Source organism: Zea mays, chromosome 1 (genome assembly GCF_902167145.1).
Source record: "Zea mays cultivar B73 chromosome 1, Zm-B73-REFERENCE-NAM-5.0, whole genome shotgun sequence".
In the NCBI taxonomy this organism is placed as follows: Eukaryota; Viridiplantae; Streptophyta; class Magnoliopsida; order Poales; family Poaceae; genus Zea; species Zea mays.
Window position 1 is genome coordinate 180,316,083 of NC_050096.1, and position 15,760 is coordinate 180,331,842.

A 15,760-nucleotide genomic window follows, 5' to 3' on the forward strand; every position below is an offset into this window, starting at 1 on the left:
TCGCGCTCTGCTGTTAGGCAATGAACATTGCGCTGGCCTGGAACAAAATCTCTTTCAATATTCTGTGCTGCTTGCTAGTCTCCATACACTGTGATCACGCCTTGAGGGCCTGGTATCTTCATGCAGAGATAAAGTCCGTGTATAGCTGCCTCAAACTCATTGATTGATCCACGCCCCATTATGGCGTTATAGGGTAGACCATGTCGACTATGTCGAAGGTGATTTGTTCGCTTCACGCATTGGGCGCCGCACCGAACAACAACAACAGTTCTATCTTGCCGACGGGGAAGGTGCCTTTGCCTCCAAAACCGTATAGGGGGTTGTCTGCGGGCTTGAGGAGGTTGTGGCTGATGCCCATGCGATCAAAGGCATGCAGGAAAATGGTGTCGGCCTGGCTACCATTGTCAACCAATACTTTATGTAGATCCCAGCCTACCACCCAGCAGTTGATCACCATGACATCTGCATGTGATGCACTGCGTAAGTCGACATCTCTGGTATCAAAAGTGATTGGAACGTGGGACCATTTTGTTTGAACCACTGGGCCGGTGAGAGTGACATGGTTAATGTTGCGGTAGTGACCCTTCTTCTGCCGTTTGGTGTCGAAGTCCGCGCTTGACCCCCCGGTAATCATGTGGATGACCCCACAGAAAGGCTGCTCGGCGAAGTCCTCTTGCTTGGGTGCTGGTGGTGGAGGATTTTGATGATGTGGTGGAGGAGGGAGGACTTGTACCTCTTGATGTTGGTGGTACATGTGATTGGGTTGATGAAGGATCGGCTCATTGTGGAATTGTTGTTGGTGGTACTGCTAGGGGTGGTAAGTATGCGTGACAACTCGCTGATTGTCGGCTGGCTGATTTCTGGCCATCCTGTGTTTGGTGGCCTTGGTTTCAGGGCAATCCCTGGTGGGATTTGTGTAGTCTTCACCATGAAAAAGGCAGTAAAACCTTCGCGGCTGCGGGGCTCGGCCTCTGCCTCTTCCTCTAGTGTTGTTGCCACGACTGTTGTGTGGGATACTCCTGGCGACGAACTGTGTCTCTCGTGGGGGTGGGTTGGCAATGGTGTTGACTTGTTGCTGGTTGCGGTTTTGCCTGCCGGATTCAGACTGCGCTGTCCTGACCCATGTTCTGCTAGACTGCGAGGTGTCCTTGGGTTTCCGCTAAGACTCTATTTTGCGCTGGTGAAGCTCTTCGGACCTGGCATACTTTTCAAACAACTAATATAGCTCTTGCAAGTTTTTGGGTGGGTCTATGATGCAGTGGCTCTATAAGACGCCGGCGCAGAGACCGCTGATTGCATAATGGATGGCTATATATGTGGTTATCAACAGATGGTAACTATGACTTGAGCGTGAGGAACTTCTTATAGTACTCACAAAGAGTTTCTTTCTCATGTTGTCTGCAGAGTGATAATTCGGCCAAGGCATCTGTGTCCAACCTGTAGCCTTGGAAATTCAGCAAGAACTTGTCGTCAAGATCTTTCCATAACTTGATTGATAGTGGCGACAGCCTGGTGTACCAGGTCAGGGCTGGGGCTTCAAGCGCAATGATGAAAGATTTGGCCATGGTGGCGTCGTCCCCTCCGGAGGATGCAACAACAACCTAGTAGCTCATGATGTACTGGACTGGGTTTGTGTTGTTGTTGTACTTGGGGTAAGTGTCGGCTCTAAAATTGGTAGGCCAAGGTGAGGCCTAGAGCTGCGGTGCAAGCGGGCTTCGCTCGTCGAGGTAATTAACTCCCTGGAAGGTGGTTGGAGTAATGAGGGGGCCTCACTGCATGTGGTATGGGCCTTCGCCTTGCATATCTGCGATTTGTTGCTCTAGCTCTCGGGCCTTTTGTTCTTCGTCCAATATCTTTTTCCTAACTTTGGCTTGCATGCTGACGTGTTGGCGCTTGGCTACGAGTATTTCTTTTTGCTTTCGTAGGTGATTATTCTTGATGCGCAGGGCTCATAGCTTTAATTGGTCTTCGGTCGAGATGCCTATGATCTCGCCGTCTTCGATGGTGTCTTCGCTTTCTAGGTGAGTGAAGCCTGGCGGGGGTGCTTGTGGTGCCCCCTCAGAACTGCAGGTGCGCACGGTGCCCTCCGGCATAGGCTGGTTGTCTTGGCGTTGCCTTTTGCAATTGACTACATCATCGTCGAAGGCCTCCTCAGGGATGTCATCTGCAATGGGAGCATTGCCTTTCTTCTCCGCCAGAAGTGCCGCCTTCGCTGCGTCGTCGATGGAAACAACAGCCTTCGAATTCGCTCTCTTGGGGGCCATCACGGGAATGTTTTGTCGTAGCACGAACGGTGGGCGCCAAATGTTGGAACTTGCTAACCCTCGGTCAAGCAAGCTCAAATGATGGAAGAGTAGTAAATGTTTTGATGCCAGTAAACACAAGATATTATATTAGAGCAACAGTGTTTTTCTCTGTCCCCTGCAATGACACAGTACGAGGGTATTTATAGGTAACTGATGGTCTGCCCTGCCTTGCCAAAGACAATTACACCCTCAGTTACCTAGGTTATCCCTGGAATATTCCCCCTTGGGGGGTTATGGCGGGTCATTACATCGTAATCAACTACAGACGTGGGCCAACCCTCTATCAGCCCCGCCAGCGTGGCGGCCTAAGGTCGGTACCCTATGACATGGGCCAATCTATACACGACCCCCCTTTTACAATGTGGAAGATTACAACGCATGGTCTTCGTAGTCCTGATTGCTCGATCTCCGGAGTCCTTGACGGTCTTCGCCCCAGCCTGAGTCTTCGCACATGCGTTGTCCTTAATGTAACACCCAGGTGTTACCTAGGGTTTCTTCTTAGTACCCAACTAGTGGCCATTATCACATGTAAACATAATTGAGCAAAAGACCCCCAAACTTGAGAAGAAAAAATTTGAGTAAGCCTTTTCATCTCAAGGATCATACATTAACCATATCATGCACCACAAAGTGAGAAAATATGCACAAAACCTAAAATGACCCTAAGTAAGCCATTTAAGTGCAAAGGGGAAAAATTGTAAAAAGAATATGAAAACATAAAAGCATGATGAGGACCAAATAACAAAGTTATAGTACACTAAATAAGCTACAAAATGTAGTAAGGAAGATTTATCAAAGGGGTTTTGCAAAATCCTCAAAATAACCCAAGTGAAAACTCAATGGGAAATTCAGAATCTGAATTTTTACCTCTTCATAAAGTTCAGTCGTGTTCTCTGTTTTCCAAAACTCAAATCCACAAAGTCCAAATACCAAATTGGCGCCAAATTACCTTAGGGACGTCCTGGAAAAGTTTGGAGGCAAATCTCAGCAGTTTGACATGTTTTGACATGGTTTTGCCTCAGGACGCAGCAGTGAGACACTAGCAACTTGATGACACGACAACTCACTGTACACGGCCGAAAACCCCTCGGCTCCCTCACAAAAACGACAAAGATTACATCAGGGAACAAATCTTACACGGTGATCTTGCCCAAATTCGCGAAGATATGAAGCCTATCTGATATGACCACGCCATTAAGCAACACGTTACAACCTCCAAGTCATACTACATCATCTCAAGTACAACCAACATCATCACCAACCCAAGTCTTTGATGGACCAATTACACGTAGCCGAGCTAAGAAGCTACAACAAGAGGTGCACGCGCTACTTTATGAATTTCAATTAAACACTAATGAGAACTTTATGCTACCTAAGTCGTGTATGTTGATATTACTTAGGTTCACCAAAGAGGAAGGACAAAACATATCAAGGGAGAATCAGCAAGAAGAGCTATGTCCGAGTCAGTTCAGCGCAACAGAACCGTCCAGAAGAAACAGTCATATCTTTTGTTTCCCATAAGCTATGAAGGCCCATAAGTACTTTTTGGAAATCTCTTGAAGTCTAGTTTCTAATGCTTCTAAGGCCGACTTAATCAAATCTACTAGAAAGGTAGCCGACCTATTTTAGTACTGACTGATCAGAAGGTCAACAATCTGTTTGATGACCAAGTTTTCGTATTAAACTGCATCAATCTACGAAGTTTCATTAAGTATGCTATACATGGTGAGAAAGCTTATCAAGTTAGTTTTCCAACACATCCAGCCCCACGTCATTTGGAGATTCCTAGGAGAAGTTATTATCAAAATACTGAAGGCTGCGTAGAAGTCAAACAGCCACACGGAATTCAGCTATGCAGATCTCCCGAAGAGGCTCCTTCACATTAGCACGTGAAAATACTTTTGTTTCGTGTTTGTTGGGGGCCTTCGGCTTCCGAAGGTCCTCAAAAACATGATTTGACAATGTTTTCCAAGTGAAATATGTGAACAGGTATCTTCAGAATCGGGTTATGAGTATACAAGAGTACGGTCAGGATGAAGCTTGAGTGAGACGGAAGGCGATTATGACGAAGGATAAGATGATCACGAAGCTATGCGCAGAAAAGCTTCGGCATGACAGCAAAAAAGGGGAACCGAGTTAAAGATGAAAAGGCAAATTAGACCCCGAAGAATTACTATAGAGTTATTGATAAATGTAAAGGGCATTAATGTAATTCTACACGGGCTGCGTCCCTTGCCTATAAATAGATGAACAGTACTCCCGTACTGTTCACGCTGACTTGGCCTTCGCTTTTCGCATCACGCCTGTACCTTTACTTTCCGTCAATCCGAAGGTACATTTATAATTTGCTATTTTGAACATGATAATGCAAATAAAAATAAATTGATAATAATATTTAAATTATTCTTCGTATTTCGTATATGAATTCTTCTTTATTATCTATCGAGCTTACGAAGGTTTTTTCCTTCATAACCTTCGTCCGGAACTCATTATATCCGAAGGGACATAATCTCTTGAAGGACGAAATACTTTAATATTTAACACTTTTTATGTTGCCTTGTTCTTAACTCTTAGCATTTGAGAACAAGTCCCCAACATTGGCGCCCACCTCCGATGAACTCAGTTCCATTTTTTGAGTTTTGAACACCTTCGGCAAGCATCACCTTTGTCATGCCGCCGAAGAAAGCTTCAGCAACAGGGAGGCCCAATCAGGATGTTCTTTCTCTTAGGGAGGTCCGAAGCCAGAAGAGGAAGGCCACCAGTCCAACGCCACCGAAAGACGACTTGGATCAAGAAATCCAAAACTTGGAGATGCTCCTTTAACAGGTTCAACGGAAGAAGGAAAAGATGGCTCGTCTAGCTGACCTGCAAAGGCAGATAGACGAAGCCTCTGAAGAAGTTCGTCATCTCACTCAAGATGACCAGAACCGAAGGCCTCCGCATAGAGAGCTTCATCAGGAGGGCTTCTACAACAAGGAAGACTGGTATGAAGATTTCCATCATGGAAATTTTGCTTTTGATGATACTTCTCCTCTGTCAACAGAACTGCATGCTACACCTTGGCCCCAGTCTTACAAGCCACCTCAGCTCCCCATGTACGACGGTCATTCAGACCCGAAGCAATTCTTGATGAGTTATGAAGCAACCATGTCTTCGTATGGTGGCAATACTGCAGTCATGGCAAAGTCTTTCGTCATGGCTGTCAAGAGTGTTGCGCAAACCTGGTACTCCTCTCTTCGGCAAGGAACAATCACCTCATGGCAAAAGCTGAAGGACATGCTGATAACCAGCTTTCAAGGGTTTCAAACGAAGCCGGTCACTGCTCAAGATTTATTTCAGTGCACCCAGGACCACGAAGAATACCTTCAGGCGTATGTACGAAGGTTCCTACGTCTGAGGGCACAGGCACCAACAGTGCCCAATGAAATTGTCATTGAGGCCATGATTAAGGGGCTTCGGCCGGGACCCTGAGCTCAATACTTTGCCAGGAAGCCTCCTCAAACTTTGGAGAAGCTGCTCCAGAAGATGGACGAGTATATTAGAGCTGACAATGACTTCCGCCAAAGAAGGGAGAAAGCATACAGGTTCTCTGAAATGACCAGGGGCTTCGGAGGAAGATTCCATCCGAGGCACGTCAGGTCAATTCACAACTCTACTCAGAGTGACGATAGAGGGAGTCAACAGCAAAGGCCACAATACTCCTCGCAAGCTTTGGGGCAGCAACAAAGCTCTTTCCGGCCGCCAGCTCCAAGGGGCAGAGGCGCCAGGGGCTTCGGAGGAAGATTTGGGGATCAGCCAAGGAAAATTTATTGTTTATTCTGTGGTGAGGACAAGGGCCATACCACCAGGATGTGCCATGTTACCATCCAGAAGCAAAAGGAGATAGCAGAAGCTGCAGCACAACAGAGTCAGCCGAAGCAAGTCATGCATACTGCTTCGTACCATTCGCCTTACATTCCAGAATATGTAGGCAACCACCCTGCAGCTTCTGTTGCTTCGGCAAGCCAACCCCAAGCATCTTGGCAACAGCCTCCACCTCCACCACTAACGCAACGCGGCCAGCAGCCAGAAGGGAGTCAACACACTCACCTCCAATGGGACTTCAGAGAAGAGTCCGAAGCTCGCACAGTCAATAGAAATAGCACTGTGCCAGAGTCGAAGCATATTTACTGACAAATATCCTACCCCGACAGCAGTTTTTTGCATTCAGTATTATTTTCTTTTTAATAAGGAACACTTATGGGAGGCTTAAGTGTTTTTTTGTCGTTTTTAATCTCTTGTAACAATTTCGCTTTTTACCATAATGAAAATATATCTTCTCCATAGGCTTAAGTTGCCGAAGCATAAGAATTTATGGTGGCAAGGAGGACCTTCCAATTATCGAAAATTTTGTTCTAAGGAACGCAGCGTAATTTCGTCGAAGCAGTAAAAAGTCGTTCCTAAGGGAGCGCAGTGTAAGTTTTTTGCTCAAAAGTCGTTCCGAAGGGAATGCAGAGCTTACAGCGAAAAATAAACGCTGATTCTGCTGAAAGTAAAAGGCGAAGAAGCTCCTAAGGGAGACTTACAGCGAAAAATAAACGCTGATTCCGCTGAAAGTAAAAGGCGAAGAAGCTCCTAAGGGAGACTTACAGCGAAAAATAAACGCTGATTCCGCTGAAGTAAAAGGCGAAGAAGCTCCTAAGGGAGGCTTGCAGTGAAAAAATGTCGACCTTTGGCAAATATCATATTGCATAACATCACATCATTACATCATTTGCATAGCATAACATCATACATCATATTGCATCAACAACGCAAGAAGGGGGTTTCAGTATTGATATTCGAAGATTGTTTCGAAGAAATAGTGACAAGGCACAAAAAATAGCTATTGAAGAGTTATACCTTCATCAAATTCTGAAATGGAAAGATCTATTGGTTATTGATTTTACGAGGATTGGTTACTAATCTTATGAGAACACGGATATTGTTTACGAAGCATGAAAAGAAGGGAAGGTGTTTTTTCGCCGAAGGCTCAAAAATGGTATGTATAAGAAGTTTCATGCATCATAAAAAATAAAACCATAAACAACTAACATATTACATTCAAAGTTACAAAATATTACACATGTTTCTCAACAAATGTTACATTCTAAATGTTTTTACAATAACATTTAATCTTCCCTTAGAACTATTTCTGCAGCTTCGTTTAGTAGCTGATCAACAACTTTATCCATGATGGCTTCGGCCATTTTTCTAATTTCGTCGTCCCCCTTCGCGGGGGGATCCACCGATGGCTCGGTAGGCTCTGAGGGAGGAGAAAGTACGACTTTATTACAAAACGTAAGCAAGTCTGAAATTAAGAATTACAACAAAGAGCCGAAAACCACTAGTCAGTACCTAATTGCTCTTCGGGATCCGCACTTTTTTCAGTAGCCTCTGCTACTTTCCTAGCGTCATGAATGCCTTTCTCGCTTTTTCTAATAATTTCTTGGGCCATTTCCCGACCACCATTGTCCCAGATGTCGGTGAAAAATTTTCCACCGACCAGGCTTGCTTCGGCCGAGGGGTCTTTTATATCTTCGGAGGATAAGGCGGCTTCGGATTGTGCCAAGAATTTCACATGCTCACAGCCTTTCCTCTCCAAAATGGTAGCAATCCCCCTGGCACCCGAAAAGGCACATATGTCTCCGCGGCTATTCAAAATTTCTTCAAAGGCCTCAGCTTCGTGGCTCATCCATTCGATTGGGCCTTCGGGGTCACCCCTTGTGAAGTTCTCTTCACTTGAAAAAGCGCCAACGCTGGCGAAGCTGTTTTTACTTTTTAACACATTCTATAGATTTTTCATAGCATCTTTTCTTAGATGCACGAAGCTCTTCAACGCTTTTTTCCGAATGGTTGGCCCATTGTTCACTGATTTCTCGTTTTGTTTCTTCAAGTGTGCGTTCCTCTTTAGCTCTGGCTAGTTGTTTTCGGAGATCTTCAATTTCACGCCTCTGATCCTCAGCTTGAACTTTAAAAGTAGCTTCGTCTTCTTTTATTCTATTTATCAATGAATGCAATATTTTATCTTTTTCGAGACCTACGTTCCTTAGTTCAATTACTTCGCAACGAAGGTTGCTCAGGGCCATAACACACCCTTCGTCTTCGGCATCTTTTTGGTCCCTGAGGGCATTGCTAAGTATAAGACCCTGCAAAAAAGTTTGGTTTCAATAAGTTTAAACAAATAAAAAATTTTGATTCCAAGAAATAATAACAAAAAACCTTATTTTCACACCTTTAAGCTATTGTACGCCAAGCTGTCGGCTAGATCGTCTTATGATAACACCGAGAGCCCGTTTTCTAGTATTGGGAATCCGAAGCTCTTGCTCATCTCCCGACAGACAGAAATCTCCTTGCTGTCAGGGAGACAGTACAAAAAGTCTTCTTCTCCACTGTCGTTGAATATCAACGCCCCCTTTGGATATTTCAGCTTTTGAGTGTAAAACTGGGCCTCTTGCTTTTCTTTTTCAGTCATATTTTTCCCCGAAGCATGACCGAAAATATAATTGAAGGCTTCAGAAGATGCTTCGGGGGCGGCAGTACCAGTTTCTTCAGCCAAAATTTGTTCTGCTGTTTCTGTTTCTTCGGCTTCCAAGGATTTCACCTTGGTGGGCTCTGAAGGCCCAGCTTCAGTCTCAGATTGATGTTTTGAGACTTCGGCATCAAGTGCTTCAATATGCACTTCAGAAGATTCAACAATTTTCTTCGGAGTTGTGCTTGAAGACTTTATTGTCTCCAAAACATCCAGCACATTAACCATCCTTTTTCTTTTGGGGGTCACTGCTGGACCCTTTTGGCTTGTTGCTGCCTCAATTTTTGCTGATGGACTTAGAACTTCTGATAGCTTTGGTTCTTCAGCCCTCGGTTCTTCTATTTTTTCCGTCGCCGGCACTTCGGCCGACCCTTCAATATTCGGCAGGGAAGTTGGTTCTTTAGCTTCGGTGGCCGAAGAAGTCTCACCGACAAACTCAGGCACTGTGGCCGGTTCAATGTAACGTGGCCGGTGTGTGAGAACCTTTACCCTTTTCCTCTTCGGCGTCGGCTCGCTAGGAGCGGCTGAAGCAACTTCCTTCGCAGAAGATGTATTCTTTCTTTTTTGACCCCGCGTTGGATAACGGTAGTCGGGGTAGACAAACCCAATTGCATCAAATACTCGGTTGAGTCTCTTTTTCTTTCGGCCTCCGAAGGCCGCTAATAATGCAGTATCTTCGGCCTTCGAGTATAATCCAAGTAATTCATCACTTATGGCCCCAATGCTTTTTAGCCAGTCGTCATCCGGCTCGACGAATTTATCTCCATATTGGAATGTGTATTTTAGCCTAACTAATCCACCTTCGTCAGTTTCTCTAACGGTCTCCTTCGGCATTTCCCACTTTTCTACAAGTGGCCATACTCTGAAGGCAATGTGTTCTTGGACCAAATCCCTTGTCCCAATAAAAGAGCAAACCACGCCGAAGGCTCTCTGGGATTCTTCGGCTGCTTCATTCATTTCCACCTTCGGCCTCCGAAGGCCGAAGCGTTGCCAGATAGGGCGCATAATGATATCTTTAATATCTTCCCGTGTTTTCAAGTCATTCTTCAGATAAAACCATTCCGTCATCCAGTCGCCGGGCCATCTCTTCCGAAAGGTTGGCACGGGACAGCTTGACCCAGATCGGGCGCCGAAGCTATAGCAGCCAAAGTTGTTGTGATACTGCTCTTTACCCCAGGGTTTTGTCTCATACAATAGCTCATGTATGTTGAAGAAACTTTTTGCATTTGGTTCTAAACCTTGGCTCTTCACGGCCCAGACAAAGATGCCCATTCTTATGATTGCTTCGGGAGTAAGTTGATGAAGGTAGATTTCAAATATCTTCAATACTTCCACGACAAAACTGCTCAAGGGAAACCGCAGTCCAGCCTTTAAGAAGCTTCGGAAGATTACGACTTCATTCTCTTCGGGAGTAGGCACAGTCTTCTCCCCGTCATCTGCCCTCACAGTAGACATGTCTCGAAAATATCTTCCCCTCATGTTATCAACATGACTCTGTTTAATGCTCGATTTTCCGAAGACTGTGTGACTTGGTCGCCACGGTCGATCTTCGGAGTCTTCACCCCCACTTTCTACATCATAGCTGTCACTGTCACCAGTGTCTTCAGATAAACCCTCCAAAATCTCCCTAGTGATCTTCTCTGTATTGGTCTTTGATATTGATTGAAGAAACCCGAGATGCATCTCCTCAGAAAGGCTCAGATTCGATTCAGCAACAACTTTCTTATCTTCAGACATCTTCGCAAACGCTGAGAAAGTGCTCTTAAATCCGAAGCTTAAAAATTTAAAAAGCCAAGCAAGTGTTGTTGCGCACAGGCTAAAAGTCGAGTGAGCAAGAGCATATGGCAAGAAAGCGTGCCAAATAAACTCGTGGTAAGCTCTTATTTATACACCTAGTGCGTTGAAAACTGGAGGGTCCCGCTTGTCAATGACTGTTGCTATTCTAGCAAAGGGAAGGTGTTTTTTCGGACCTTCGGCTTAAGGCCTTCGTCCATGTCGCAATATGAATTTATCATTCTAGCAAATTAATATTGCGAGGGGCTACTGTTGGGGGCCTTCGGCTTCCGAAGGTCCTCAAAAACATGATTTGACAATGTTTTTCAAGTGAAATATGTGAACAGGTATCTTCAGAATCGGGTTATGAGTATACAAGAGTACGGTCAGGACGAAGCTTGAGTGAGACGAAGGCGATTATGACGAAGGATAAGATGATCACGAAGCTATACGCAGAAAAGCTTCGGCATGACAGCAGAAAAGGGGAACCGACTTAAAGATGAAAAGGCAAATTAGACCCCGAAGAATTACTATAGAGTTATTGATAAATGTAAAGGGCATTAATGTAATTCTACACGGGTTGCGTCCCTTGCCTATAAATAGATGAATAGTACTCCCGTACTGTTCACGCTGACTTGGCATTCGCTTTTCGCATCACGCCTGAACCTTTACTTTCCGTGAATCCGAAGGTACATTTATAATTTGCTATTTTGAACATGATAATGCAAATAAAAATAAATTGATAATAATATTTAAATTATTCTTCGTATTTCGTATATGAATTCTTCTTTATTATCTATCGAGCTTACGAAGATTTTTTCCTTCATAACCTTCGTCCAGAACTCATTATATCCGAAGGGACATAATGTCTTGAAGGACGAAGGACTTTAATATTTAACAATTTTTATGTTGCCTTGTTCTTAACTCTTAGCATTTGAGAACAAGTCCCCAACAGTGTTTATACCTCTCTAAGGCTGGTTGTTACTAGTATAAATACCCCCCTATGTCTATGATGTAAGGCAGCTTTGGATAATCTAAAAACATAACACTTTTGTTCAGTTGTGTGCTAACAAATATTGAGAGTGATATCTACCCCTTTGCTCTTGTGAATTCCTTCGCGGGATTGTAGAAGCGGCGGCTTCATCCGCTCCCAAGTGGTGCTCCTACTCCCTTTGAGGTCTCCTTGATTGATTGTAGGCTGTGTTGGTTGTTTATTTGAGAGTGTGGTTGGGCGAATCCTCAATTCAGGTTGCCGGTTAAAGACGGTGGTTGACTTCGAGTTTTATTTGTCATGTTGCACTAGTTATCGTTGCTTGCAGCTAGTTATCTTGGCTTCTTCGAAGCTAGTTATCTAAAGATTGATCCTACATCGTGAAGATCGGGCATCATGACGCATCATCTGGTATCAAAGCCTCAGTTTCCACGGTAGGATTCTTTACCCTTAGCTACATACATTTTGAGTTCGTCCTATCCACCAAAAAGCCATAAAATATTTTTGTCATAGCCCTTTGTTTCAATCTATTGTTCCAATGAGTTTTATTAAGTTTCAGTCCTTAGAGTCTTTGTTTAGTTGCTGGTCACTCTATCCTTTGTGTTTCCTTTAAGCCTCTTATATATATATCTAAAAATATCCACAAAAAGAAAAATCTGAAAACCCTCATCATTTCCTTCGCGTTAACTTTGATCCTATTTAAGTTATAGTTGTTGGTTGAGTTCTTTGTTAATTATTATAAAGTGTGCAATATCATATCAGATCTCTGTGTTTAGTTCTATAAAAAAGAGTATCAAAAAAAGAGAAGAAAGAAAAGTACCAAAAAAAGTGTTAAGCAAGAATGTGAAAGAAAAGTAGATCGATCAGTTTGTTTATGTGCACAAGTGCTGAAATTTCATCAAGTTGTTCAACCAGTTTGCTATTGTCATTTAGTGCAAAATTTTGGTTGGGTCTGATCGCAATACTTGCATTCCAACCATTCCAACACTTGCATCAAATCTAAAAATTCTTTGCGCGTGAGTTTGATCTACTTACATCACTCGTATCTTGTGGTCAGCACTAGGCAGTGAACTTCTAGTTGGATGGTTATTTAACTTTACAACAACTAGAATTCAGATTGCATTCCTTGTTTACTATTCTCCACCAAGCTCCACATATAAGCCATCGTAATCGGTACTCTGGTCTTGTATTCGCTTAACCATCACTTTATTGTTACCACCACACTTTTTTCTTGCAACCCGCAGGGACCTCATATTCCACCTATATTTGTTGCCTTGTTGCCACTAATTTCATAGGAAGATGGATCCCAACGCTGAGATTGAAGAATGTGTCACCATGATACAATTCAATGAGCTCAAACAAAGCATAGAAGACAAGCAAGATCGGTTGACACAAGATCTTCAGACACTTATGGCTGAAATCAGAGGTCGTCGTTGACTCCCTGATGGTGCAAGAAATCATGATGAAGATGGGGAAGAAGGTGAAGGAAATTATTCTAGAAGAGCAAGTGAACATGGGAGGAGGAATCAAGGTGCTGCACGTGGTAGAAGAATAGGGCAGAATCGAAGAAATGATGACAATGAAGAATCTGAATTTCGGGATGATGATGATCAGTCCCAACATCGCTATGGTTGTCGTCGTCATAGAGGAGTCAACCAAGAAGAGAGATTTGGGAAACTTAAGTTTACCATGCCAAAATTTGATGGTAGATCTGATCCCGAAGATTATTTCACATGGGAATTGAAGGTGGAGAAAATCTTCTGCCTACATAATTATTCAGAGGAGAAGAAACTTGCAATGGCATCCCTTGAGTTTGAAGGATATGCTCTGATTTGGTGGGAGCAACTACTTCATGATCGTGAAGATGGAGAGGACCCTATTGTTATTTGGCAAGAGATGAAGCGAGAAATAAGAATTCGTTTTGTGTCGAAGCGTTATCAGCGTGATCTTTTTGATAAATTACAGAATTTGAGGCAAGGAAGTTTCTCTGGTGATGAGTATTATAAGGAGATGGAGAAGGCCATGATTAGAGCCAATGTGTATGAAGACGAAGAGCAAACCATTGCACGTTTCATGGCTGGGTTACACCGCAACATTCAGCGTATTGTTGAGTTTCAGTCGTACCAATGTCTTATTGATTTGGTACATCAAGCCACCAAAGCTGAACGCCAGCTGGAACAAGATTCTAAGAGCAGCAATCCCTTGTCATATGGTGCACGAACTGTGACTGGAGGGAACAAATCAATCTCAAGGTTTACTATTGCATCCTCAGCGACAAAACGTTCAACTAGAGGCTTGCGATCCAATATTCAAGGCAATTTTAGTGGAAAGAACGATGCTGCTCCAAGCACAGGTTATAAACCAGCATCATCCACTTCAACATCAGTGGGTTCAACAACCAAGAGTAGTGGTATTCAGTGCTTCAAGTGTGGAGGTCATGGTCATGTCATAAAGGAGTGTCCAAATAATCGTGTGATCCTTATGAATGATGATGGAGAATATACATTAGCTAGTGAAGAGGAAGCTAAAGCAGGAAATGTAGATGACACTCATAAAATTGAGGAACATACTGGATGTGAATTTGAGCATGGTACTACTCTTGTGGTTACACAAATCTTGAGTGTTCAAATGAAAGAAGCTAAAATTGGACAGCGACATAATCTTTTTCAAACGCAAGCAAAAGTGCAAGACAAAGTAGTAAAGGTGATCATTGATGGAGGGAGCTGCCATAATCTTGTAAGTCGTGAGATGGTTGAAAAGCTTGGTTTGAAGTTGCAACTACACCGTCATCCATATCATGTCCAATGGTTGAATGAATCGGGAGATATCAAGATTGGTTATAAGGTGAAAGTTCTGTTCAAGATTGGAGAGTATGTTGACACAGTGGAGTGCGATGTTGCACCCATGTCTATTTGTCACATGCTGCTAGGAAGACCTTGGCATTATGACCGATATTCTCAGCATTGTGGAAGAACAAATTAGTACACGCTAGATCTGAAATGGAGAAAGTTTGTACTCAAGCCTATGACCCCTCAACAAATCATGGCTGAACACTTACAAAAGAAAACTGAAATTAGTGCAGCAAGTAGAGGAGGAGAAGAGCAAAAGAAATTGAGTGCCATCCACAATTCGGTGAACGAGTGCTACAAGCCAAATTCAAGAGATAAAAAGAAGGAAGAGGGAGAACATCTAGTTATGCTAGCCACAAAATCTGAGATGAGAGAAGTGAGGAACAACCCATATCAAGTGCTATTTGTACTTGTGAACAAAGATGTTTTGATTTCTCCTAACGACATAATATCTCTTCCTAGTGTTGTGGCTGATCTTTTGCAGGACTTTGAAGACGTGTTTCCACAAGAAACACCGGCTGGATTACCTCCAATTCGAGGGATTGAGCATCAAATCGATCTTATTCCAGAGGCTGCACTTTCTAACCGTCCACCATATCGAACCTGTTGGGGGGCCTTCGGCTTCCGAAGGTCCTCAAAAATATGATTTAACAATGTTTTTGGAGTATGATACATGAACAGGTACCTTCGGACTTAGGTCAAAACTACAGTGTGAAGAAGCACAAAGAATACGAAGGATGGCGCAGAGCCGAAGCTATGCGCAGGGGAGCTTCGGCGTGATAACAGAAAAGGGAACCAACTTAAAGGGTAAAAGGCTATTTAGACCTCGATGGATTATTATAGAGTTATTAGCAAATGTAAAGGGCATGGATGTAATTTTACATGGGCTGCGTCCCGTGCCTATAAATAGATGAACAGTGCTCCCGTATTGTTCACGCGGACTGAACATTTGCTTTTGCGTCACGCTTGTACTTTTGCCTTCTTTGAAGCCGAAGGTACATTTGTAATTTGTTATCATTTCTATTTTTCCATAATAATAAAATAGAAATGAGTTAATGATAATATTTGAGTGTTTATGTTATTCATACTTTGCATGAATCCTTCTTCATTATTTGTTGTATTGATGAAGGTATGTCCTTCATAACCTTCGTCCGAAACTCATTATATCCCAAGGGAAATAATGCTTCGAAGGACGAAGGACTTTAACGTTTAACAATTTCTGTGTTGCCTTGTTCTTAATTCATAGCATTTAAGGGCAAGTCCCCAACAGAACCAATCCTAAAGAAACTAA